We start from the raw sequence: 27,638 nt of genomic DNA, 5'->3' as shown, positions 1-27,638 counted from the left end.
TCCCTAACGTTAACCCCCCTGATATATTTATATAGAGCAAGCATACCCCCCGCAGCCTTCTTTTGGCCAGGCTAAACAAGCCAAGCTCTTTGAGTCTCCTTTCATAAGGCAGTTTTTCCATTCCTCGGATCATCCTTGTAGCCCGTCTCTGAACCTGTTCCAGTTTGAATTCATCCTTCTTGAACATGGGACACCAGAACTGCACACAGTATTCCAGATGGGGTCTCACCAACGCCTTGTATAACGGTACTAACACCTCCTTATCCTTGCAGGAAATATCCCGCCTGATGCATCCCAAAATCGCATTTGCTTTTTTAACAGCCGTATCACATTGGCGACTCATAGTCATCCTGCTATCAACCAGCACCCCAAGGTCCTTCTCCTCCTCCGTCGCTTCCAACTGATGCACCCCCAACGTATATCCAAAATTCTTATTATTAGTTCCTAAATGCATAACCTTGCACTTTTCACTATTGTATTTCATCCTGTTCCTATTACTCCAGTTAACAAGGTGGTTCAGATCTTCCTGAATAGTATCCCTGTCCTTCTCCGTGTTAGCAATACCCCCCAGCTTCGTGTCATCCGCAAACTTTATTAGCACATTCCCGCTCTTTGTGCCAAGGTCCGTAATAAAAAGGTTAAATAAGATCGGTCCCAAAACCGATCCTTGAGGGACTCCACTAGTGACCTCCTTCCAGCCTGACAATTCACCTTTCAATACGACCCTCTGGAGTCTCCCCTTTAACCAGTTCCTTATCCAACTAACAACTTTCATATTCATTCCCATCTTTTGCAATTTGACTAACAGTTCCCCGTGCGGAACCGTGTCGAACGCCTTACTGAAATCTAGGTAAATTATATCTACCGCATTTCCTTTATCTAAGTAATCCGTCACCTTCTCAAAGAAGGAGATCAGATTGGTTTGGCACGATCTACCTTTAGTAAATCCGTGTTGCAATTCGTCCCAATTACCATTGACCCCTATGTCCTTGACTACTTTCTCCCTTAAAATTTTTTCCAAGACCTTGCATACTACAGACGTCAAGCTAACAGGCCTATAATTACCTGGATCACTTTTATTCCCTTTCTTAAAAATAGGAACTACATTAGCAATCCTCCAATCATACGGCACAACCCCCGAGTTTACCGATTGCTTAAAAATTTTCGCTAACGGGCTCGCAATTTCACGCGCCAGTTCCTTTAATATCCTCGGATGGAGATTGTCCGGGCCCTCCGACTTCGTCCCATCGAGCTGTTCAAGTACGGCCTCTACCTCAGTTGCGGTAATATCCACTTCCATATCCACATTCCCGTTTATCATCCCTCCATCATCCCAAGGTTCACTAGTCTTATTAAAAACTGAAGCAAAGTACTTGTTTAGATGTTGGGCCATGCCTAGGTTATCCTTGATCTCCATTCCATCCTCAGTGTATAGCGGGCCCACTTCTTTCTTTGTTTTCTTCTTATTTATGTGGCTGTAGAACCTTTTACTATTGGTTTTGATTCCCTTTGCAAGGTCCAGTTCAATGCGGCTTTTAGCCTTCCTCACTTTATCCCTACACGTTCTGACCTCGCCAAGGTAGCTTTTCTTGCTGATCCTGCCTTTCTTCCACTCCCTGTAAGCTGTCTGCTTTTGTCTAATCCCCTCTCTGAGTTGTTTGCTCATCCAGTTTGGCCTACGACTCCTGCCCATGGTTTTTTTCCCCTTTCTCGGGATGCAGGCTTCCGACAGTCTCTGCAGCTGCGACTTAAAGTAATTCCAGGCCTCCTCCGCATTCAAATCCACTAATTCCTCCGTCCAATCCACTTCCCTAACTAATTTCCTTAACTCTTTAAAATTAGCCCTCGAGAAGTCAAAAACCCTAATCCCAGATCTACATTTGTTTATCCTTCCATCTAGTTTGAACTGAATCAGCTCATGATCACTCGAACCAAGGTTGTCCCCTACCACCATTTCTTCTACGAGGTCCTCACTGCTCACCAACACCAAATCTAAAATGGCATCTCCTCTCGTAGGTACTTCAACTACTTGATGAAGAAATCCATCCGCTATCACATCCAGAAAAATCTGACCCCTATTATTCTTGCAAGTACTCGTCCTTCAGTCTATATCCGGGAAGTTGAAGTCCCCCATAATCACACATTTCCCCTTTGTGTTTACTTCATTAAAGACATTAAAGAGGTCTCTATCCATATCCCAATCAGATCCCGGCGGTCTGTAGCACACGCCAAGCACTATCTCAGGGGAAGCTCTAGTTGCTTTTTTACCCAATGTGATTTTCGCCCAGACAGACTCTGTCTTATCCATTCCATCGCTTCTTATTTCGCTACAGTTAATGTCATCATTGATGTACAAGGCTACTCCACCACCTTTGCCTTTCTTTCTGTCTTTCCTAAACAGCACATAGCCTTCAATACCCGTGCTCCAGTCATGAGTACTATTCCACCAGGTTTCAGTTATCCCTATAATATCCGGTTTCACTTCCTGCACCAGTAACTCCAGTTCCTCCATCTTGTTACCTAGACTCCTTGCATTAGTGTACAGGCCTTTTAATTTTTGGCGTTTGGCATCAGTGACATTCTTTCCCCCGTCGTGCAGAGACCTTTTACCACCAGCATCACCCGCTACTCTTGTTTCTCCACTATTCCTCCTTGGATCAAATCTTGGGACCACAAGGGTGTCCCCTCTCACTTTGTTTACTTTCCTCTCCAGGTTACATTCCGGCGTGGAGATCTCCCGAACATCTCCCAACCATCTCCCCCAACTTCCTAGTTTAAAGCTCTCTTGATGAGGTCGGCGAGCCTCCATCCTAGAATTCTATTTCCCTCCTTGCTTAGATGAAGTCCATCCTGAGCGAACAGTCGTCTATCCGTAAACGCTTCCCAGTGACCGTACATTCCAAAGCCCTCCTTATAACACCACTCCCTAAGCCATCTGTTGATCGCCATAATCTTGTCACTCCTTCGTCGCCCCGCTCTAGGAACCGGCAGAATCCCACTGAAGATCACCTGAGCCTCGATGTCTTTGAGCCTCTTCCCCAGTCTGGCATAGTCCTCCTTGATACAGTCCAGCGAGTAACTAGCCGTATCATTCGTTCCCACATGAAGGATAATCAACGGATTCTTTCCTGCTCCCGCTAAGATCGTATTCAGCCTCAGGTCCACATCCTGTATCTTAGCCCCTGGCAGACAGCACACCCTTCTGTTCTCCCGATCAGGTCTAGTTACAGGCCTATCCACTCTTCTCAGTAAAGAGTCTCCAATCACGTAAACTTGCCTTTTCCTGATGACAGTGCGATTCTGCGGTCTATCCCCCACAGCAGGTGGTCGCAATTCCTTACGATTTGTATTCGCCCTTACAGTCCTCCTAGGGCTCCCACTTGGTGTCGCCTCCATCGACTCCTCCCCTCTTTCTGCAGGACTAGCTGCTCGCCTCTTCTTCCTCGCCCTTTGTCCTTCAGCAGCCTGCTGTGCTCCATCTTCATTTCCCAACTCAGCAAACCTGTTCCTGAGTTCTATGTCTCCATCACTGGCCCGTCTTTTCCTCTGCCTGGTTCTCCTAGTCACATGCTGCCACCGTCCACTTTCCTCACCCAGCAGCCCCTCCTCAGAGTCCTTTGGTCTTGCTTCTATCTGCTCGTCTGAGCTTGTCCCCTGCGCCTCATCATGTCTGTGTTCCATCATCTGCTCAAATCCCCTTCTAAATGAATCATAATTGGGAATTTAAAACACTACTAGATTCCCCAAAAAGCCACAGTAGAGAAGGTGGCCATATTGATTAGGGAAACAAACAAACTTGGTTTAGAAGGCAGCTATAAAAATATAAAATGGAAAAAAAAGAGGGATGTTGATGATAACTATAAATAAGTCAGGAATTGTAGAAAACTGGTAAGGGAAGCAAAGGGATGCAAGGATAAATCTATGTTAGAGTTAAGGACAATAAAGAGGGTTGTTTTTTTTTTTAAATAAAGTATTAGAAACAAAAAGAATCCTAAACAAGGGTATTGGTCCATTGCTAGATCCAAATGGTATAAATAATGCAGAAAAGGCTAAAGTGTCCAATAGATATTTCTGTTCTATTTCCCCAAGTAGAAATGTGGTCATCACACATGAGAACAGTTTTTCCAGTCCACTAGTATCTCTCAGGAGGATGTTAGACAGCAGTTACTGAAGTCAGACATTCTAATAATCAGCAGGCCTGAATAATTTACATCCAAGAAGTTTGAAAAGAGCTGGCTGAGGAGCTCACTGGACTGTGAACGTTGATTTTCAATAAACCTCAGAGCTCTGGCAACAAAGCTGATGCTGTGACAATATTTAAAAAGGGTAAATGGATCACCTGAGTAATTACAGGCCTGTCAGTCTGACATCGATCCCAGGCAAGATAATGGAGTGGCTGATATGGGACTTGATTAATAAAGAACTCAAGGAAGGTGATGTAATTAGTGCCAGGCGACACGAATTTATGGGAAATGGATCCTGTCAAATGAAGTTGATCTCTTTTGTTGATGACATTAGCAGATTGGTTGATGAAGGCAGTAGTGGTGCTGGAATATGGAATGCATTTGACTTGGTACCATATGGCATTCTGATAATGCGTGCCACATCAGTTTCATAATATTCTCATTCTTAAAAAGCTGGCTAACCGATTGTCTCAAAAGGTAGCTGGGAATGGGAAATGAGCATCAAATAGGTTCACTTCTAGTGGGGGCTGCAGGAATGGGGTCTTGGCCTTAAACATATTTATCAATGAGCTGGGGGGGGAGGGGGAAGGTATCACTGATGACTCAGACTGGAGGTGTGGTCAGTGAGAAGGACAGGCTATGGATACAGACCGATCTGGATTGCTTGGTAAACTGGGTACAAGCAAACAATCTGCCTTTTAATCTGGCTAAAGGTAAAAAGACATCTAGGGCCAGCCTTGCAGGGTGGGAGACTTTATCCTGGGAAGCAGAGACTGAAAATGACTTGAGGATAGGGATGGCTCATCAGCTGAATGCGAGCTCCCAGCCTAATGAGATCTGGGATGCATAAACAGGGAAATCTCAAGTACAAGCAAAGAGGTTATTTTACCTGTATTTGACTCTGGTGTGACCACTGCTGGGACCCTGTAACACAGATGCAGTAATACCCTGGGGGACAACCCTTACTGAATTAAGTCACTCAGGAGATCATTGTCTTACAAATGTTTAAGTACCAGAAAGAGTTTGTCCATACTTCCCTGGGGGAGGCAGAACACACGCAGCTCTCCAGGAGCTAAGAACAGCGAGGTGGGGGCGCAGCTTGTAACACCTCCCCAGAGCTACCCCCCGTGGGTGAGAGGCTCACATATACCAGTTCAAACTGGATTCTCCAGGGACCAGAAGACAGAACAGCCTGAATCCAGGCTCACTTCCAGTAAATAGGCAGGATCTCTGGTCCATGGAGAACACCCCCACCCTGCCCCATCATTAGGGAGGTGCTGGAAGGATTTTCAGTCTATGGAGGCCCCATAAGACTCTGCGCACTTGCTTGGAGCTAAAGCTGCGGTGAGCTTGTAAGCACATGTGGGCTCTGAAGGAGTAATCCCCACCCAGAGCCCCTGTGGGAGTGAGTGAGTGCTCTCTGGTGAGCTTATCAGCATTCGTGTAGGTTCCTGTATTGCCTTAAACTCATTTTCTCCAACCCCTCTCAGGGATGGTCTGGGTTTACTGGGCCCTGCCTCAGCACAGAGCACTGGGCTTAGCTTTGAGTCCCTTCCTGTCTAGCATTTCTGATGCTTTTACCTTCAGAATACAATGTGCTTGCTTAGAAATAGCTGAGTGGTGGCTTAACTGTGTCAATTACGCAGTTAACTGCCTGGGAAGGGAAAGACAGAAAAGGCTGTTTAGGCCGCCTGTCTTTTGCAGAGGAGGTTACAGTGTAGTCAGGGTGCTAGGCAGATCAGCAATAGGCCAGTCAGAAGGGATGGGATGAGCATGTCCACCCAGGACAGGTCAGGAGCCTGAAACCAAGTGGGTGCCCTTCCTGGGCCCTAGAGGTGAGAATACAGGTGCAGTTGCACTGAATTGTGGCATGCTGCATCCAGTGCTGGTGTGCCCAGCGGATGAAGGGGATTGACAAATCAGAGAGAGGTCAACATGAGCTAGAAGAATGATTCAGGGATCAGAAAACATGGCTTAGGCTCAAGGAACTCAATCACTGTATCTGCTTCATTAAGAGAAGGGGGGAGGTGACAATGACAGTCTAAGTGCCCATATGGGTGACAAGTGATAACGGGCTGCTCGATTTAGCAGCACAAGGTCTAACCTGATCCAATTCAGGCTGGAAATAAAGCACAAGATTCTGAACAGGGAGGGTAATTAGCCCCTGGAACAATTTACCAGGCTCATGGTGGATTCTCCAGCACTGATCATTTTTAAGTCAAGTTTGGATGTTTTTCTGAACGCTCTGCTCTAGGCAGGGCCAGCCCTAAGGGGTGCAGGGCCTGGGACATAGGCACCAAGCTTCTAATCTGCCAGGGGTGCTCCCCCTGGCCCCACTCCCACTCCACCTCTTCCCCCAAGGCCCCACCCCTGTTCCACCCAGTTTGCCCCCATCCCCCTAGTGCGCTGCACTCTTCTTCCCCTCTTTTCTCCCCCTGTCGCCAAGCACCTCCTGATGCTGCAAGACATCTGATCCACAGCAGTAGGGGGAGGAGGAGCGGATTGGCAGGACCTACCGGAAGGAAGGAGGCAGGTTCTGGTAGGGGGATTCCTCCTCTCACACTCCCCCGACCCCCAGCTGCTCGCCAACCTGTTTGCCTCCTCATCCTGCTCGCTTGCCCACCTGCCTCACCTCCCCACCCATTGCACAGGGTGGCCACCCTGATTCACTGTACCCAAGGGACGGCTCTGGCTCTAGGCATGGTTTGGGGGGCAGTTCTCCGGCCTGTGGCATATAGGAAGTCAGACTAGCCAATCATAGCAATCCCTTTGGGTCTTGGAATTAGGATTTTTGCAGGCAAATGTAACCCCCTTGAGCGGTCGCTGAGTCAGCATGAGGGGGTGGGAGGGAATAGGAATAGTCTGCAGGGGCAGAAGAGTTCTTAGGTTCCTTTATCAACTGCAAAGAATGTGATATTTTCTAACCTCCGGGAAGGAGCTCTCTTCTTCCCCCCTCCCCTCCAGGTGCCTCAGTAGGCCAACATCAGGTGGCTTTTTTAATTATTGCAGATACATGCTACTGGCTCTTGCCCTAATCTGCTGCCCATTGAAAAGAGGTCAGCCTGCTCTATCCCATTTTTGTCCTGGTATAACTATGTGGGTTAAGGCTGGGTGATTTTTAACATTTATATCAGTACAACCCCTAGTGCTTACAGCTATACTGGTATAAAGACATCAGTGCTGCCTAGCGTCTCCAGCACTGCACAGGGACCTGAATCCTGGGTTCTATTCCCCACTTGGCGACCTCAGCCAAGTCACTTCTGCCTTCCTCAGTCTCCCCACCTGAAAAACAGGTCCAGTGACACTGACTCCAAAGCACTTTGCAAAGGAGATCTACTGATGAACAGCGCTAGGGATTATTATTCTAACATGGTTTACTCGCCTTCCTGTACAGGTATAATGACCAGTGTAAGCACCTCTAAACAGATAACTGCATCCACCCTAGGGCTTTGTCTAAGCACAAGATGTGTAGTCAAAGCAGTGCAATTCTTAATCTCTAGATAGCTCGGGGATGTATTTTACTACATTAGCTGAGCATCTCTCAGTCTGAAAGGTATTTACCCCTACAGTAAAGGGTTATTATCCCCATTGTACTAGTGGGGAAACTGAGGCACTGAAGAGCTACCCCAAGGTCACACACGAAGGCTGTAGCAGATCTGGCATCTCAGGCCAGGTCTTTCAAGTCCCAGGCATGCGTCTGACGAAGTGGGCATTCACCCACAAAAGCTCATGCTCCAATATGTCTGTTAGTCTTTAAGGTGCCACAGGACTCTGTTGCTTTTTGCAAGTCCCAGGCTAGCGCTCTAACCACTGCACTACACTTCCTCTCTGCTGTAGGGCTCTCTGCTCTCAGTGGCCCCAGTCTATGTAGCTGTCACACGGTGACAGATCAGAGCCCATTCTGCCAGCACAGGGACCTCCGAGTCAGCCCAATGGAGCATGTGGGGGTCTGTACCCCCCCCACCCAGGAGAGGGGCCTCTGCCTTTGTGTCAGAGGAAGGAGCAGAGTCTGGGAAGGGCTGCAGGCCAGTGCTGGTCACAGGCACAATTAGTCACTAATTAAACACTACATAAACCCCACCCCCAAGCCACAGAGCAGCCTCACATGCCCTCTGCACTGGCTCAGCAGCCCGATGCCAAGAGCCACTCTGAGAGGCTGTTCCTAGTGAGAGCAAGGTCCTCCTGTTTACCACCCTCCCCCTGCCAGCCTTACCCAGCCCTAGAGGAGACCCCATCACGCTGTGGAACGGGGGGTTGTATCCATGGCTCATGCAAAGACCAACACAGGGCTATATGCAACATTGGCCTCCACTGGCTACGCTGAGGACTGGTCAATTGTGTGCCACAGGTCCCGCACTGCTGATGGAGATCTCCTGCAACCCAAGTGGGCTGGGCTTTAGGAGCAGGAGGGGGAAGAGTTCTCACCCTGCTGATGCAACTGAAGCTGCAAGCAGCCATGATGCAGTGGGGTGGGAGAGCTCACGAACCACAATCTGTCTATACACACAGACAGGCTGTGAGAAAGAGGCACATTCACAGCACCACAGGAAGAGCCGCAGGGGCTGGGTGGAAAGAGGGAAAGGAGATTCCTCAGGAGCAGCTCTTGTCTCGGCCTGAATGTTGCTACAGCCAGACCCATACACAGATCTAGCAGCCCTGCCCTCCCCGCACACCGAGATCTCTGCTCATGCAGAGGGGAGAACAGATGATATGTGCTATCGCCCCAATGCACCCCCCACTCCCCAAGCAGAGACCTAGTCCACCCTGCCAATCCCTCCCCCCGAATCCAATTAAAGGCTCCAACAGCACTTCTGGGGGCTTAAGGATACAGAGGGATTTAACAGCAAAATCCCTTCCCAGAGCATGCTGAGAAGGATGAGACAACAGGTTCGGGTGGCAGCAGCATCTGCACAGCTGGCCTGGGAGTCTGCCCCAGAGAGTGCACTACATGGGTCACAGCATCCTCTGCTGGTCATATGAGCCACTGAGGAACCTACATGGGTCTGATGATCCCATTTGCCCACCACTGCCCTGTGCTACCTGAAAACAAAGTTATTCTGCTGTGTATCATAGGCCCTGTACTGCTAAGGGAGATTCCCCATGCTTGAGACAACCAGCAGTGGTGCTTGTGAGGCAGGAATGGAAATCAGAGTTGAGTCCCTACTGGGGGAGTTGCAAGTACTTAGTGGAGGGAATCCAAGACTCCCCTCCCACCTCCACCAACTCCAAATGTGGTGCAGTGCCCCATAGTGCCTGGGGAGCTGCCTCCAGGGAGAAGGGAGAAGGCATTTGCCCCCACCCTCTCCTCCTTTGGCCAGTAGCTGCTCCTGCTCTGGTGACCAATACCCCCAGAGACATCAATTCTGCTGTCCCCTCCGGGCCGGCATGAGGCACTCTCCCACCCACAGAGCTGCAGATCCTTGCACTTGGGGTCATGGGTGCAACCCAATGGTACATTATAGACAAATACAGAGGCCTAGTGCCTGCCCCAGCCACCCCTGCAAAGCCAGGAGGAGAACCAGCCCACAGGCTCCAGATACTAGATTCATAGATTCTAGGGTCAGAAGGGACCAATGTGATCATCTAGTCCGACCTCCTGCACAAAGCAGGCCACAGAACCCTACCCATCCACTTCTATAACAAACCCTTAACTTATGCCTGAGTTATTCAAGTCTTCAAATTGTGGTTTTTGAAGACCTCAAGCTGCAGAGAATCCACCAGCAAGTGACCCATGCCCCACGCTGCAGGGGAAAGCAAAAAACCTCCAGGGCCTCTGCCAATCCGCCCTGGAGGAAAATTCCCTCCCGACCCCAAATATGGTGATCAGCTAAACCCTGAGCATGCGGGCAAGACTCACCAGCCAGCACTCAGAGCAGCTCTCCTCTGACTGGTAGCAGTAGCAGGTTCCTGGAAGCTGAGCCGAGAGGACAAATCTATAGGGTCTATTCATCCCTAGGTCACAAAGCCCTGTTTAACCACAGCTAGGGAAATGGAGGCACAGAAAGATGAAGCCACCTGGCCCAAAGCCCTACAGCAGGAGCAGTGGCCAGACCACATTCAGAACCCCAGAGTCCTGACTCCCAGCCTTGCTCCCTTCCCCCATGCTCTAGCCAATAGACCCCACTGCCCCCTTCCCTGAGCTGGGTGTAGAACCAAGGAGTCCCAGCTTCCAGGCCTCTTCCTCTCCCCACTGGCCTATACTGGCCCGGGTCCCACTCTGAAAACAGATCTGGCTCTACTGCGGCCTGGCTGGGAGCAAGTCAATAGACCCCCGACCCTGCTAGCCCAGCCTGCTCCTCCCCCCAGCTCAGTGCTGGGAGGCACCATATGGCTAACAATGGGGCCCCTTAACCAGCTCGGTGGCTTTAACAACTGTCTAAGTTTAGAGGAAGTTAATCAGACCCAGAGGCCTGTGGGGAGGGGGCTACACCAGCTGGACAGTCCCCCCCTCCCACAACCTCCCAGATCCTGGGCTGCCAGTCACTCCCTCCCCAGCTGGACCCAGAGGGCAGAAGACCCACTGACAGGAGGCTAAGTAGCAATAAGCCACGCTGAGATCCTGGCAAGGTTTGGTTAGAGGGGGCTGATATCAGCCACCAGCCCACACTGAGGTCAGGGCCAGCTCCCCAGGGCTCTGTGCTGAGTGCTAAGCCTGCCACAGCTGCATCTTTCCGAGCCACCCTGGCAGAAGGACTCACCCCTAGCCAAGGGCCAGAAGCAAAAGCTACGTTCAGCCAGGGAGCACTGTTTGTTTTGTCAGTTTTGGGAGGCTGGAGATTTGCTTTGTAAAGCAGCCTCCACCCAGGCCCCTTTAAAACAGGGAAACAAGCATCCCGCAGGTCGTGCTCATGCCTCCTGCCCCTGCCCCAAGCTCAAGCCAGGCAGCTGCATGGAAATGCACTGGCAGCCAGAGTGCACGGAGAACAGTTCCCGCAAGTGGAGATGGCAGCTTCCCTGCCCATCAGTCTCGCTTCCTTAGCATGTCCAGGCCCTACCTTACAGCTCTGCGCCCCAGCTATTCTGCTCCGTGAGCTCCCCCCCACCCCACAGCTCAAGATGGCAGCTGCCTTCTTTGTTTATTTCCCTCTTCCTGGGGTTTAAAGATGCCGAAGGTTGCTAGCGATTAACTCCTCATTAGGTGCAGCAATCAGCATCTTTAAAGCTCAGACACACACAGCGCTCTGCCAGGCCAGTCCAACTTTGGGTGTCTCACTTTAAGATAGATGTGGACGAACTGGAGACAGTCCAGAGGAGAGCAGTGGGAAAAAAAAAAGCTTTAGCAAACCTAAGCTGCATGAGGAAAGGTCGAAAGAACTGGGCATGTTTAGTCTAGAGAAGAGAAGGCTGAGAGAGAGGAGAACTCATAACAGTATTCAAACATGTTAAGGGCTGTTATAAAGAGGACAGTGATCAATTATTCTCCACATCTACTGAGGGAAGGGCAAGAAGAAACTGGCTTAATCAGCAGCAAGGGAGAGATGTAGCTTAGCTATTAGGAAATGTTACCCTCACAGCTAGGAAGTGAAGTATTGGGACAGGGGACCAAGGGAGGTTGTGGAACCCCCATCACTGGAGGGTTTTAAGAACAGGTTGGACAAACACCTGTCAGGGATGGTCTAGGTTTACTTGGTCCTGCCTAAGCATAGGGGGCTGGACTAGATGGCATAGAAGTTCCTTCCAACCCTCCATTTCTATGAATTACAAAAATCTGTGTGCACTACTGCCCATTAGTGGATAGACTCAGAATGATGTGTCCTAAGCCCTGTGCTGCAGACCACTGAAGGGTGATCTGTCTCCAGCTCAGCAGCCAGGCATTTCAGAGCAGGCGGTTCTGGGTTCTCTTCATGAAACCCTAAGCGGTGCTTTCACAAAGGGACCCATGACACAGCTTGGCTCTAGCATGCAGCTCCATTTCTGATGTACCTTCCAGCCTAAAATACTTTTGGAGATGCAGCCAGCTCTGGGGCATTGCGCAGCTACGGCTGCTTTTAACACTACGTTTCAGAGAGGAAGCGAAGACGACTGCGTTTGCTGGTGGAGAAAGGAGAGGAAGGGAAAGACTAGGGAGGCAGAACGAAAATGGCTCAAATTGGAATATGGCCAGAACATCGCAGGATCTTTAAATGGGTCAGGATCTCTGCTGAATGAGTCAGTATTTTTCTGGCAGAGACTTTCCAAGCAAGTCACAATCCTGCTGTTACTAACACGCTGCCAGTCTAGCTCCTACACACGGGGGAGGGAACTGGTACTTTCAGAAACTTGCTGCAGCTTCCGCTAACAACCCTCCTCCCCCTGCCCAATCCATTTTCTGTCTCCGCTTATAAGCTTTTGGGGGCAGAGACGATCATCATTCTGTGGACAGCACTGAGCACAATGCAGCCCTGATCCCCATAGCACCTCCATGCACCTTAGTGGTAGCTTGCAAGCTACCTCACCACACAGGAATCCTGCTGCCCAGCCCCCCTGCTCTACCCACTACACCCCACCAGCTAAAGTTTATGAAGTTGAGCATAGGACTCTTCATTCACAATATACCCCCCCGCCAAAAAAAAAAAAACTACACACAATTGTAACCACCTCATCCAGATCCTGGGTCTCTCCCCTGCAACCAGTGACCCCAGACCTCACTCAAGCCCTGCAGAAAGTAGACACCATTCCCCATCCCTTGTCCCAGCCCCCAAGAAGAGACATCTGCAGCCAACATGCCTCAGTCTCTCAGGGCAGAGCTAAGGGGCTGTCCCCTCTCAGCTGAAGCATCAGCAGACACCAGCCCTTCTGCCCAGGTGTTTGAATCCAATGTGAGCCCAGAGAGGGACTGGGGAAAAAGGAACTCAGCTCAGGCCAGTCACCTCTCTGTACAACTACCACTCTGTATAGCTGTCTGCGTTCCCATGGAAACACCATGCTTTGGGCACACAGACCTGCTATTGGACTGGCCTCGTGCAAATACAGACCATCTGGAGCGAGCCGCGTCAAACAGCTCACACCCCAGGCACAGGCTGCCTGAGCACTGCCCACTCCAAGGCTCACTGGGGTGCCAGGGCTCCATACACCCTTTGCCCCATGTACAGCAGCTGTGAGACCTTTGCACAGAGCTTCTGCCCCGCTCCCCACAGCACCCCCCTGCTGGGAGAGGCTGGGGAAGTGGGAGCCCCCCCCAAAGCCAGAGTTAGAGAAGATTAAACAAGATCTGTGTCCTCCTTCCCTTTCTGAAGGCCTTCTAGGCCTGTGCATTTCAGAGGCAGAGTTCAGGCTTAGTGCCTGCTTCCCCACTTGGAATAAAGGGGGCCTGGCCCCTTTAAGAGCTCTCTCTATCCCAGGTCTTGTTTGCATAAGAATGGCCCCAGCTCAGAGGATGGGGGGGAACCCATTGAGAAGGGGAACCAACCAAAGAAAACATCCCTGGATCAGAGCTGAGCCTGACAGCTGCTGCCAGACAGGAGCTGCTCCCCATGCGCCAATCCATCCCCCACACCATGACACAAAGCCCAGTCCTAGAGCCAGCCCCACATATTCATATCCCTCCCAAAGGTTGCATCTCATCAACATCTGCTCAGGCTGCTGCCACCCAAAAGGGACACCTCCCTCCCAGGCTATTGCTACCAGCTAACTAGTGTTCCTTGCAGCAGGGACCTCTGCTGGCTGCAATCTGAACTGCACAGCCAGGTGTAATATGGCCTATACTGCTAACAACTGGTGATGATTTCCCATTAGCAAAATGCCTGCTGTTTAAGAATGGGAGGATCATAGTTCTATCCTCCCATGGATGCCATTGAGTCAAAAGCACAGCACAGGGGAAGGTCTGGGAGTTGCTCCACGGATTCATGGCTTGTGCTCTGTCCTGGGAGAACAGCAGTAGCGCTCTGCCCCAATCCTCCTCAGCATAGTGAGCTTTCCCCAGCCCTCTCAAACACCAATGTCAGCCAGTGAGAAAGCCCCCAGATTCCTTCACTCCACCCCACCCCCCAGACACTCCCATTTAAGTCTCTGCCTGGCACATTGACACCAAAGCTTAGCAGTTGTGACACAAGACATTTCCCCCCTCCAGTAATAGAACCCAGGAACCCTGGCTCTCCAGCCTGACCCTGATCTAATCCACTAGACCCTGCTCCCTTCCTAGAGACACCAAGAATCCTGCTGCCCCCACCTCCCAGCTTCAAGCCACTAGGCATCACTCATCTCCCAGAGGACCCAGGAATCCTGCTGCTCCCAGCTTAAACCCACTAGATCCCCCCCAGCCTGCTACTCCAAGCTCTGGGAGAACCCCAGAAACGCTGGCATGGGGCAGTATGTCGCTGCTGATCCTCAGCAGCATCTCTCACATCCTCCTGGGAGCTTTGACTAGGCAAATGTCCTGCCAGGTTGTTTTGTTTATTCAAATAACCACAGCAATGAAGTGGAGCTGTCTCTCTCCAGTTTGGTTTGTGTGCTTGACATGCACCTGAACTCCCTGGGAGCAGTCCCTTGCCCAGGCACCTGGCCTGCCCATCTTGGCTGCAGTTAGCAGGGAGGGGAATCAACCCCTCAGTGCAACTTTTTACATCGAGATTGGATGCTTTTCTAGAAGATCTGCTCCAGGGAAGGCCAGTGGCCTTGGTTACAGAGGCCAGACGAGAAGATCCTCAGGGTCCCTGGGGCCTTTATGGGTACGTCTCCATCACATTCTGGAGCCTGCCAGCCTGTTTCAGACTCCGCCCAGCGGTGCGGACCAGGCGTGGCCAAACCATGGCTTGTGAGCTGCACGTGGCTCTTTTACAGTTCAAGTGCAGCTTGCAGAGCCAGCCCCCCCCCCGCCCCCCCAATTCTCAGCCTACCAGACTGTACGGTGGGGCTCGGGCTTCTGTCCTGTGGCAGGTTGGTGGGACTAGGGGCTTCTGCTCTATGGCAGGACGGGGTCTAAGGGCTTTAGCCCAATGCCTCAGCAGGCACCATCCTGCCTGTTCGAGAGCCGCAAGGCTTCTGAAGATTATTGTACATGGCTCGGAGGGTCAGCGTTTGGCCACACCTGGTGTAGACTGTGCTTTGAAAGTGCAGTTCGGACTCTGAAGGCTGAGGAGGGAGCTTCTCAGCTAACCACATGGCAGGAGATTCTGTTCTGTCTGGGGTGAGCCCCCTGTAAACATGCTCAAACTCCTGGTGCTTCTCCCACCTTCCCCCATCATCAGGGGATCTCAGAGAACCTCCCAAAGCAGGTCAGTGTTATTCACTCCCTTTTTACAGATGGGGAAACTGAGGCAAAGGGGGAGCGATTTGCCCAGGGCAAGCCAGTGGAAAAGCCAGGAATAGAACCCAGACTGCAGCAGCTGCCTTCTCCTGAGACACTGGTTTTCAGCTGAGGGGGGAGCAGTTTTAGGCCACATGAGTCTCTAATGAGGCTGACTGACCCAGTGGTTCTCAAAGGCTTGCTAGCAACCCAGCCTGCACTACCTAGTATCACCACTGGGGGTCTCCCTAAATCCTGGCCTGAGCATGCATAGGAGTGGCTGCCATGTACACTAAGCAGCTGACTAGCCAAGTGGTGCAGAGGGAGAGGATTGGTGACCACACCTGGGTGGCTGGGACAGAGATGCAAAAGCCAGCCAGGCAGGTTCTAGAGCCGGCCAAGAGTGCCTCCCAGCTCTGCTCCCACATGTGGCCGTTCCGAGCAGCATTGGGCATGCCGATTCTGACATCACGGGGAACCAGGAGAGCCCCAAATCCAGCACACCCTGCCAGGAGAAGGGGGCCTGCTCTGACTCACAGCACTGTAGGGTTGCTGTGGAGTTTAGGGGACCAGGCAGCCTCTCCCCCATGCACTGAGGCCTGGCATCTTGGCCACTCCAGAGAGTGGTCAGGCATGGGCAGCATCGGGTACAGCCATCGCACCATGCTGGGGAAAACCTCAGACCCAGCAGGGACTTGGATCTAGGGCAGGTGCAGCAGACACACCCTAGGGAGGTGCAGCAGAGAGGAGCCCCACCACTACCTGGAAGCAGCTCAGCAATTTCTCCTCTAGCTCACAGCTACCCTTTCAGGTGGGGAAAGGCCCACTCCACTGCAATAAAGGGGTCAGGCCCCACCTCTTCCAGGATAGCTTGGAAGGGGAGCCTGGATGCACCCCAAAGTGTGGCCCACCCCAGATAAGAGTCATCACAGGATGAAGCTGTTCCCATTAGGGTAGCGGGGAGGGGATGATTCCCACCCCACCAACAATCCTAGTTCTAGACCAGGCAAATAGCTGTAAAACGCAACACTGAAGAGCATCAAGTACCTTAAGATGCCAAGGGATGCCATGGAGGCAGAGCAAGGGGTTCTGCCCCCCACCTGCCATTGCCTTTCCCCACATGTGCTGGCAACAGAACCCAGGCATTCTGCCACACCACCCCCAGAGGTGGCTACATCTCAAGACCTAGACCATGCTGGGAAATACTTAGTTTCTGGCCCTTTGCAACTGGTAAGTCCCCTCTCCCCACAAGGATGGGGGGCACCATAATGTGTCATCCTATGGTATGCTAGGCAGCTCCCCCACCCAATGATTGCATGGAAGGTGGGGGAGGAGAAGAGATGCTAGCCTTGGAGACCCCTATGTAACCACAGGTTGGATAGAAGTTGATCAGTGGTGGGATAAGCTTCCATGCACACCCCCATGGGAGCTGAATCTTGATCTGGAGTGACTCCTAACCTGGCGTGTGGGGGGGAGGTGCTGTCACACACACACACACACCCTGCTGCCACCAGCTAGATCCCACCTAATCCCCAGCCTGTCCAGCAGGTTCCAGAATGTCAGACTGTCCGGAGGGCAGTGGCCCAGGGCCAGACATTCCTGCATTTACTGTGGCCTCTCAACGCCCCCTCCCCTTCAGGGGTAGAATGTGCCCAACAGATCAGGATATACCAGCCGTGCAGGGGCTGGAGACACCAGCTCCTCTTGCTCCCCAGGTGCCTCTGCTCAGAGACACAGGCCTTGCCCAAGAGGCCTTCACATCAGGAGTCCTACAAGACAATAGCTTCCCTGGCATCGGGGGGGGGGGTGAGTGTGTGTGTGTGTGAGAGAGAGAGAGAGAGAACAGGACCTTCCTCAGTCCCTCTCTCTCAGCAGTGGGGTTGACGTTAAACAATCCCATTCCAACCTGGCAGCTACTCCCTTAAACCAATCAATAAGCTAATTATTCATGGATCAGCCAATTAGTTTATCAACTGGATTTAATCCACTGACAGAATCCAGGGTGGAGCATCTCTTACTCACCCCAGCAGAGAGATACCAAAGCCCTTGTGAATTCACAGAGCAAGATGAGTTAGCAATTCCCCTCCCCCAAAAGAGGAGCATTTGTCCCAAATGCAATGACCAAACATTACAGACCACAGCAGGGGGTGAATCTCTTTGCTGCCTCTCTAATTTAATCCAACTACCTACAAGCCCACACAGAGATTTTAAGACCAGAAGGGACTATTGGAGCATCTACGCAGCCCTCCTGTCAAACCAGACCAGAGAACGTGACCCAGTTACCCCGTATTCAGCCCAGTGAATGCACAATTTTAATCAAGGGCTCTGTTACATGAGGCAGGATAACACCTGAGATGCACCATCTTTAATTTAAGCTAGTTCAGTTAAAGCCTGTTCCCATGGACCTTTGCCAGGCGATTTGTTTCACAGTCACTTGGGACCGTGTAACCAGGCAGTTGGGTGTGTGAGACTTTTTTAAGTAATCTCATATCAGCATAACGCCTAGTGTAGCTGCAGTTATAAATTCACTGATGCTTGCCTGGCTTATTCCCTCTCCCCTATGGAAATAACTTGGCCGATGGTGGAAGTACCACAGATATGGGACATTAGGTTCCCTGGCACAGATCCTGTGGGGAGTTAATCGTCAAAAGGCCTTGAGGGTTTGGGCTACCATTTCTAAAACAGACACGAGAACTCAGCTGATCTGTTCAGCAACCAGCAAGAGGGTGCAGAGTTTGGAACCCAATGGGAGGAAGAGCAGGTTACGGGACACAACAGAGGCACCCTGGGAACTATTTAGAAAACAGATTATGGGATGGAACTAAGAATTGTGAGAACATGACATCTCCTCCCCCAAGCTCCCACAATTCTACAAGAAGAGTGGATATCCCACAATGCACAGCTAAAGAGCCCTACAAAATGCATTGGGATACCTACCCCATGTGGCAGGTCTGTCTTCTGCAGACACAGCCTTTCACAGCAAGGTTGCACAGCCCCAGCCAAGCACACACATGTTCCAGGATCAATGTCACGCTGGCAAAAGTGCTACTGGTAAAGCTAAGGGGTGTAGATGTGGCATAAGGCACCTTTATACCGGTATAACTGCAACCATGCTGCCAGGGCGGGGCAGAGGGTGACCAACAATTTTAAGGCTTGGTCTACACTTAAAAATGAGATGGACCTGGGTACATCGCTTGGGAAAGTTTTGCACCCTGTGCAATGTAGTTAGGTCAACCTAGCCCACCCTGGAGACATGGGTACCATGTCTTGGAGAGTGGGGCGTTAATTACATTGATGGAAAAATCCCATCCCTTGACAAAGGAAGCATCTACAATACTACCGACCAGCTGCAGCACTCTAGCTGTGCAACTGTAGTGTAGACATGCCCTACAACACTGCCAACCCAGGTAGAGCATCTTTTTTAGATTTAGCTTAAGCCTGTGGCTTTGGTCTCTCCTTGGGACACTTTTGCTGGTGGGATCCGTGTTCGCACTAGGAGGGTCAGCCCTGGATGGCTCTCCCAAGCATCTCTCCTAGCCAAGGTTCCACACCCCATCCACTAGGGCTGGCAGCGAGGAGCTTAAAATTCATCCCTTGAATTAAAGCTGGTGCAATTTTCTCCTGGAAAGAGCTCCAGGAGGAGCTAAATCAGAGCCCCTTTTGGGTGCGGATTTACCCCGGCTCAGACCTGCCAGGCCCATCCCCTCAGTCTTCGCATGCGTACACAGCTGCAGGCGCAGCGTGCCTTCCCCCATCGCATTAGTGACCCAAACAGATTGGGCCTCCCTTGCAACTCCCATTTCCACCCCCGGGCCTCTCTGATGGGCAGAGTAGCAGCCCCAAGGAGATCTAGGAACCCCCGCCCAGCCCAGATATCAGTCAGCTGTCGGGAACCCACAGGGTACGACTCCCTGAGCCATGCGTGGTGCACCGGGAGGGTAAAACACACAGGACCCCATTGCCAAAGGGGTGACCCTTACAGCCCCATCACCCCACCTTGGGGCATACCCCACCCCCGGCCAGCTCCAGCCAGCCACAGCGGGGCAGGGGAAGCGAGGTGGGTCAGATCGCCCGGCTAACAAAGGCGTTGGCTCCCCCCAAGCCCAGCTAGGAGATTTGCACCTGCTGGGCTATTAACATTCACACCCGGCTGCATCTAAACAACCCTTCCCCCAGCTCCGCTCCTGCCGGGAACCTGGGGGTGGGGGGTGCAGAGAGAGCCTGGGGAATGCGGGGGGGGGGCAAAGAGAACCCGGGGGTGGGGAATGGTGCGGGGGCAGCTAAACACAGCGGGGCCGCAGGGAAGGGGCCGCCCGGCTGTTACCTGCTACGATCCGCGGGGAACCGCCTCTCACCACCTGCTGCAGCCCCCCGCCGAACCCGGCTTTGTCTGGCGCTGGTGGGTGGCGGCTGCTCCCGGGCGGCGTGCGGTGCCGAGCAGCGCCCCAGCCCAACTGGGTGAGGAGGGGACCGGGCGGGGAGCACACGCTCCCCCCCCCCGCCCAATTAGCTCGTTAGCCAATGGCAGGGCAGGCTGGGGTTTAAAGCGATGATGTCACCCGCTCTGCACCCTCAGGGGCTGGTCAATTGTCTTCACCAGCCGGTCAGGGCTACCGCTTTGTGCCCCTGCGCCGGGCAGCTGGTTACGGGATCGATGGGCCGGGAGAGGGGGTGTGTAACCCTTTCACTGCCAGGGCTCCCTATCCTGTCCCCCCGCTACAGTCTGTCTAGCCACACTCACGAACCTCTGTGGCTGCCCCCCCCCCCTCCACTTTGTCTACTTGTCCTGTCCACCTCGCTATCCCCCCACACCTGGCTCTGTCTGACCCTGTATCCTGGCTGGCTCTGTTTGCAGAAGAGCTCTGCCTGGCTGGAAAGCTGGGCGCTCTCACCAACAGAAGCTGGTCTAACAAAAGACAGAGTGATCGCTCTGCGTCTGGCCTCTCAGTCCTCTGCCTGGGGAGAAAGCGGTGCTACCTTCCAAAGAGGGGCCCCGGAGTGATCCATAACTCTGCAAGACACCAAAAATCAGGGCCTGAACAGACTCTGCCTTTATGGCTTATTACAACAAACTGTAACCCAGGAACACCCCCTCTTTGTCTTATGACTGCAGAGGGGTTAATGGGCCAGCTACCTTGAAGGGTCCCTTACAGAGGGGTAGTCAATTATTTTTTGTCAAGTCCAAATTTCTTGGTCAGGGTCCAGACTCCAGAGAAACATTTTCCACACCGCAATAATGATAATAAATAAAAAGATTTGAGGGTCTGTTCAAAAGCATCTGGCGGTCTGGATATGGCTGGCAGTCTGCCTGTTAACTACCCCCAGTTTCGAGGATGTGCTACCTATCTATGCTAAACAATCTGTTCCACCTTGTATTTCGCTGTGGTGTTCAGAGGACCTTTCCCATACCCAAGAAGAGCTCCGTGCAGCTTGTCGGTTTCATCAGCAGAAGTTGGTCCAATAAAAGATCTTCCCTCCCCCACCTTGTTTTTCCTCTCCTGGGATCAGCTCAGCTACAACACCACAGCAAATCTCTCTGTATCTATCCCCACACTCACCCATCCATCTGTCTGTGATGCATTCTCTCTCTCTCCCTGTATCTCTCCGTTTAACCACCTTTTATACTAATATGCTGAACCCTTTGGTGTCAGAGGAAGTGGTAAAACCAGCATTGCCTGGTAAATCCTGTAACATTCAATATTGCCCCATATCGCCCAGTATGTTTACGACAGTGCTGCAAACCTGCACCTTGTGAGCTGGTCTCTCCTTGCTCCCCAGCCTCCAGGAGAGTTTGGAGACAGCCCCACCCCCCACTGCAGATTATGCAGGGCTAGAGCTCTGGAGGGGGAACCAGCACTTTGCTGTCATAGCATCCTGCCAGCTGGGCCCTGCAGTGGGGGCCAGCAGGGTGGGAGCGCAATCTGCCTGGGGGCTGCAAACAAGGTGAAACGGGAGTGGGTGGATCTGCATAGGGATGAGGGTGGTGAATGGGTTCCCTAGGGAGGTGGTGGAATCTCCATCCTTAGAGGGTTTTAAGGTCCAGCTTGACAAAGCCCTGGCTGGGATGATCCAGTTGGTGTTGGTCCTGCTTGGAGCAGGGGGTTAGACTAGATGACCCCCTAGGTCTCTTCCAACCCTAATCTTCTATGAAATCAGGGAAAATAGAGTGGGTGAACCCTGGGCTCTGAAGTGCCTGTGGTGCTGATCAGGCTGATGGGGGGATGCTTCTGGGGGCAGGTGCCTATGCTATGACTTGCCCCCACTTCCCTAGGGCAGGGCCAGGGCTGTTAGGGTTGGCTTTGTCCCCTCTTGTCCAAGCAGTCCCCACCTACACCCTTATTTCTGAATAGCCCCAGCTGTGTCCAAATGGACTCGCTGGCCTGCTCACGAGGTTGTGCCCCCCCAGGGGTTGCTCTGCGCAACTACAGCAGGAGGCAGGAGAGGCCCCACCGTTCTGAGCAGTAAGGGGCTGATTCATAGATTTTAGGGCTGGAAGGGACCTTGAGAGGTCATCGAGTGCAGTCCCCTGCCCTCATGGCAGGACCAAATACTGATTATTGGTCACAGGTTCAAGCCTCACCCCAGACATGGGAGACTGCAGGCAGAGGTATTATGGGATGTACCCCAGGGGGCACCTTCTCTGAGGCACACCCTGTTCTGGAGGCTGCTCCTTCAAACAGCTGCCTCTGCTTCTCCAGATCTGACAGGGGTATCCCACAAGGAGCTGAGGGATGGGCAGAGCTGTGTGCCAGAGGAGCCCAGGGCTGGGCCAGCAGGGGGTTGGAGGCTGGGACTGAGGGGCACCAGCAGAGCCGAATGTGGACTTGGAGACACACAGCTCAGCAGGGCTGGTAACATAGGCAGCCCTCCATGCCATACCCTCTCTCTCCTCACAGATGTCTTAAGGCAGAACAGTCCTCTGCAGCGTGGGGCATAGGTCACTTGCTGGAGGATTCTCTGCAGCTTGAGGTCTTCGAACCACAATTTGAGGACTTCAATAACTCAGACATAGGTTAGGGGTTTGTTATAGAAGTGGATGGGTGAGATTCTGTGGCCTGCATCGTGCAGGAGGTCAGACTAGATGATCATAATGGTCCCTTCTGACCCTAAAGTCTATGAGTCTATGAGTCCAGATTTGCCTCCCTGGGGTTCAGTGGGAGAGTGTGGGGGTGTTGAGGGGGGGGGGGTTGGAATTCAGAATCATTGGCCCCTGCACATGGTTAGATTTGTAAAGAGACAGCGCCATCTGCTGTCAGATCCTGCAACACACACGTGTGCACACAACACACTGCAGGCCAGCTCAGCGAGTCACACATGCACACACATGGACATGCAGCACATGCATGTGCAAATCCACACACTGCAGCAGCAGGCCTGTTGTGGGTGCTGGCAGGTCAGGGTGTAATGTGACTGTGGCCCCCCAAGTACACGTCACGGCTCTAGCTGGAGTTCCGTGGTGCTGACAGTGCTGCTGACATTGGAGTTGGGGGGGGGCTGGTTCCCTACTCAGCTGCTCCCAGATTGTTTTTCAGTTTGATGCGTGTACACACCCACACACCCACACACCCCCCATGCACCCACCCCCTACACCTCCAGGTCCTGGTACAGTTGTTCTCCATGCAAGGGGTAGGGGAAATGCCCTGGAGTCTCAGCCCTACACAATGAGCATCTCTAAAAACGGGCACAACTCGAGCAAACATCAGCTCATCCCCACCCAGCACCCATCCAGATGTTCTGATGAAATGACTGGCTTCTCCTCTAGCAGGCAGCAGCTGCGGCTGCCCCAGAGCTGTCAACCCACCAGCAGGTCCGTGAGGGTTGTGACTACTGCCTCAGTGGCTGGACTGCACAAGTGGGTAAGAGCCTACTTCTACTGCCAGCTAGTGGAGCTGCTCCTTCGGCTCCTTGGTCGGGGCCTGGGCTTTGGCGCCGAGGCTAGTGGGTTCACTTGGGGGGAGGAGTTGTCATTGTTGCAGGAGCAAAGGGGTGGAGTTGTAGTACAAGAAGTTCCTATCACCTTCACAAGAAAAGGCTGGGCTGTGAGATCCCTCCCTTCTAACAGAATACCACCCCTTAGAATGACCTAGGCCAAGCCATGGGGCACAGCTGGGCCATGGAACTAAGCTGGGCCATGGCCTCCCTCAGCTGAACCTAGGATCTCTGGTTCTTAACACATGAGCCTTTGGGGCCTGGGCTAAGAGCCAGGTTTGCTGGCCAGGGCTGCATCAGGCACAGCAGACCCACCACCACTCGAGAGGGCCAGAGGACCACTGTGGGACGGGGTGTTACAGGACTAAAATGGTGCTAGTGGGAGCTATTCCCCTGGGGTGGGGGGAGGTTTAATCCCACCCCCAACTACCCTAGCTCAGGCCCAACCCGAGAAGGACTCTAGTCTCGACAGGTCCTTAGACCAGGCCCATCACCATGGCATTGGGGTGCCCCCAGCTGTGCATCGAGCATCTGCCCTGCCTGCTCCATTCTACATCTGAGTGGGTGTGTGGCGGGGAGGAATGACAAGTTCCTCATCTCTCAATGCCTATGCGGTCCCCTCTGTGGTGGAGCATTCCTACTCCAGGAGCTGCTTAGCAAAGAGCACGGGGGCCCTGCCTTAAGCTAGGTCTATCATAGGAACATATGCCCATATAGCATCATCGGTTGGAGCGGGGTTTGGGGGGGAAGGGTGTTTCTAGACCAGTAAATGCCCTAGTGTAGACACAGCTACGCTAGTGTAGCTGTGCCATTGCCTGTACAGCCCGTTTTGCTCACTGATGGGGTACAAGCACTTTGCCAGTGAGCTAGCTATCTTCATAGCACTGGGATACAACTTCCCTCAGTATGGGCCCTGCTGTGCTGTACCACACGCGTTGCCAAGTCTCCAGGATTGTCCGGGAGTCTCCAGGAATTAAAGATTAATCTTTAATTAAAGCTTATGTCATGTGATGGAACCCCCAGGAATTTGTCCAGCCAAAGTTGGCAACCCAATGCACCAGTATATCTTAGCGCATTATTTGGGCTAGTGCAATCCCTTGGCTGTGTAAACAGGAAGTATTGATCCATAGCAAGGACATTCAGTTCCTCTGTTTGGCACTGGCGTGACCGCTGCTGGAATAACATGGCCAGTTCTGGTGGCCCCAATTTGAGACGGCTGGTTGTGGATTAAGGGGGGAAAGTTCAAGACGACCCAGGAGAATGACTAAAGCAGTGGGCTCCAAACTTTTGAGGGTCGCACCCCTCCTTACCCCTGTCCATGCCCCCTACCCCAGGCTTGGGTCGGGAGCAGGGCCGTGGCTGGGGGTAGGGGGCTGGGGATAGGAAAGGAGCAGCAGCAGCAGCCAGGTGCAGCTCCACTCTTGGCCCTAGGCAGGAAAGGGAGCCCTGGCCAGGGGCTGGGGGCAGGAGCAGAGTCACAGCCAGGCCATAGTGGGGGCCAGCAGCTAGGCCTTTGGCCGGTGCAGAGCCACACCGTGGGGATGGAAGATGGGAGTGGGGCAGGGCTGGGTGGTGCTCCCTCCCCACCCCTGTGGGAGCTGACCAGGGCCTGCCCCACCCCCCAAACATTCCTCCACGCACCCTGGGGGGGGGGGGCGTGCATCCCACACCTCTGCACTAGAGGATTAGAAAACTTGCCTTCTAGTGATAGACTCCAGAAGCTCCCTTGCTTTAATTTCCCAAGGAGACGGTTCATGGGGTGACTTGATTGCCATTTCTTAGTACCTACAGGGGAAAGAGAAATTTGCTAACATCTAACAAGACCCAATGGCTGGACGTTAAAGCTAGACAAAGTTCACACCAAAAATAAGGCACCGTTTGTTATCAGCGAGGGTCATTCACCAGTGGAACAGCTCACCCAGGGCTGGAACAGATTTTCCCTCACTGGAAACCTTTAAATCAAGATGAAATCTGTTTTAGGAGAGACATGCTGCAGCCTAACCACAGCTATAGCACTTCCGTGGGCATTAATTTAGGACCATCCAGGTCAGACCATATGACCGCTGTAGTCCCATCTGGCCTTGGAATCTCTGAATGCACCTTTATCCTGCTCAAACTGCATCCTTATTCAGAGGAAGCAGAGTGGCCTAGTGGGTACAGTGCTGACCTGGCACTGCCCAGCCTGTTGAGTGACCTCAGAAAAGTCACTCCCCTGCCCCACTCTGTGCCTCAGTTTCCCCATCCATACAACAGAGATAGCACTGAGCTCCTTTGTAAAGCACTTTGAGCTCTATGCCTGGAAAGGGCTAGGAATGATTATAACTGAATGAGCTGACTCAGTATAACACCCTCTCCCTGCTATACAAAGCACTCTGGTCAGATCAGGCCTGTGCTAGATTTAAACCTACATAAAAAGAGTATCCAGGCAGAGTCACACCAGTTGGATTTAATCCTCACGTGTGCATGCTCCTATTTCAGTGTGAAATCTGCATTGCCCAGGGAGCGCCTGCCCTGGGGATAGAAGACACTCTATGGAGATTGTGACCTCTGTGGGGCAAAGAGCGTCATTCTGGTATGTTTGTACAATGCCTAGGCCCGGGGGGGAGGGGTGGGCTGGTGCACAGTGGGGCTCCTAGGCACTGCTGTAATACAGATGATACTGTACAGCACCTAGCACCCTGGGGGGCTGGTCCACAGTGGGGCTCCTAGGCACTGCTGTAATACACCTGATACTGTACAGCACCTAGCACCCTGGGGGGCTGGTCCACAGTGGGGCTCCTAGGCATAACTACAATACAAAGAGTTAAACCAGGTCTACGCTACAGCCTTCTGCTGGCATCACTCAGGAGCATGGCAAGGGCAGAGCCTTGCTGGCATGAGCTCATAGTACAGACCCACTTTGCCTGCAGAGCTGCCCTGTGACCAGGATAGCTTGCTCTGGTCAAGGGGGGTGGCTTTACTGTAGCAGCACAGCGCATGGTGCTGCTGCAGCCATGCTGGGAGCCCTTTGCCAGTATAGTAAGCCCCAACTTACCCTGCACCGTCCAGCAGTAGCTCTTGAAACATTTTACAAAGTAGTTTGGTATCATTAGCCTCATTGTATAGATGGGGAAACTGAGGCACAGAGCAGGAAGGGACTTGCCCAAGGTCACCTACCACCCCGATAGCTGATTTGGGACCAGCACCCAGCCATCTTGTGGCCCAGTCCAGTGGTCCACCCAGTAGACCCCACTGCCAGCCATATGCACACTAGCGGTGCTCTGGAGGTATAGCACTGGTACAGTGTAGGGGTAAAGTGCTGCAAGCATGAATGTGATCAATCAGTCCAGCTTTGTGCTTAGACCAAGCCTAACAGTCCTGATTCTTCGGCCAAGCTGTGGGCCAGAAGCAACTGCTCCTCTTTCTGCCCTGGGTGCACACTCATGGGGAGGGGGGGGAAGAAAAGAGCAGCAAACCCCAAAACTAGCCCCAGCTGAGTTTTCTATAAAATAAACTTCTGTTTTATTGTGTAAAAGAAAAAACAAAAATCCACCCACCTTCCAAAAACCTTCAGCTCTGTTATTTATATCCAAAAATAAAAAAAAATAAGCTGCTTTTATTGTGATAAAAACATATAGAATACACTGTGATAAATACATATTTATGAACAGGGCACTGTACACTTTAGACACAGAAACAGCTGTGCTGAGAGGTAGCAACTGACCTGGACACAGAACAGACTTTCTATGCCCCCCCCCCCCCGGCTACCAAGCTCAATTAACTCTCTAGTAGCTGTTTAACCTCTCAAGACAAGGGGGAGGCTGCCTCTACTGAGATGTCCCCAGCGGGGGTGGCACCAGAGAATCTAGAAGCAGGAGAATCTACTGACTGCTCTGTAGCATTTATGAGCCTCTATACATGGTTCAGGCATGAAAGGGCGACAAGGCTGCTCAGGGTGGGTTACATGTAGGCTTGGAAGAATTCAATTTCCATCAATAAGTCTCAGTAAACATGAATTGCACCAGCCACAAAAACATTGCTTCGGTACATTTCAGTTATCAGTGATGATTGGCCGTGGCTGAAAAATGCTGCTTCACTCTCCGACTTTGATTTCAGGCGGTTTCCTGTGTATAGTTTAACAGGGGGAGTTGGCCATTTGTGTTTTAATTGTGAACAAGCTTTAACTTTTTGGAATCTCAACAGCTACTGTAATTAATTAAAAGCAGCAAAGAGTCCTGTGGCACCTTAGACTAACAGACATATTGGAGCAGGAGCTTTTGTGGGTGAATACCCACTTTGGATTCACCCACAAAAGCTCATGCTCCAATCCATCTGTTAGTCTA

The 27,638-nt window shown here is 52.2% G+C and overlaps 1 protein-coding gene across 3 annotated transcripts in view; it reads right to left on the bottom strand.

Annotated features, from left to right (window-relative positions):
* Positions 1-19,995, bottom strand: part of LOC115642052 (nascent polypeptide-associated complex subunit alpha, muscle-specific form-like) — a 41,295-nt gene extending 21,300 nt beyond the window's left edge. For 2 of the 3 annotated variants that reach the window (XM_030545429.1, XM_030545427.1), the window contains exon 1: positions 19,712-19,824. The gene's annotated coding sequence lies outside the window, so the exon portion shown is untranslated. Of the gene's footprint in view, positions 1-19,711; positions 19,825-19,946 lie in introns of those variants that run through there. The other variant, XM_030545428.1, reaches the window with a different exon arrangement.
* Between the last annotated feature and the right edge of the window lie 7,643 nt (positions 19,996-27,638).

The sequence above is a fragment of the Gopherus evgoodei genome, unplaced genomic scaffold, assembly GCF_007399415.2.
Source record: "Gopherus evgoodei ecotype Sinaloan lineage unplaced genomic scaffold, rGopEvg1_v1.p scaffold_37_arrow_ctg1, whole genome shotgun sequence".
Classification (NCBI taxonomy): Eukaryota; Metazoa; Chordata; order Testudines; family Testudinidae; genus Gopherus; species Gopherus evgoodei.
Note: the sequence above shows the minus strand (reverse complement) of the source record. Positions and strands in the feature narration are given on the sequence as shown.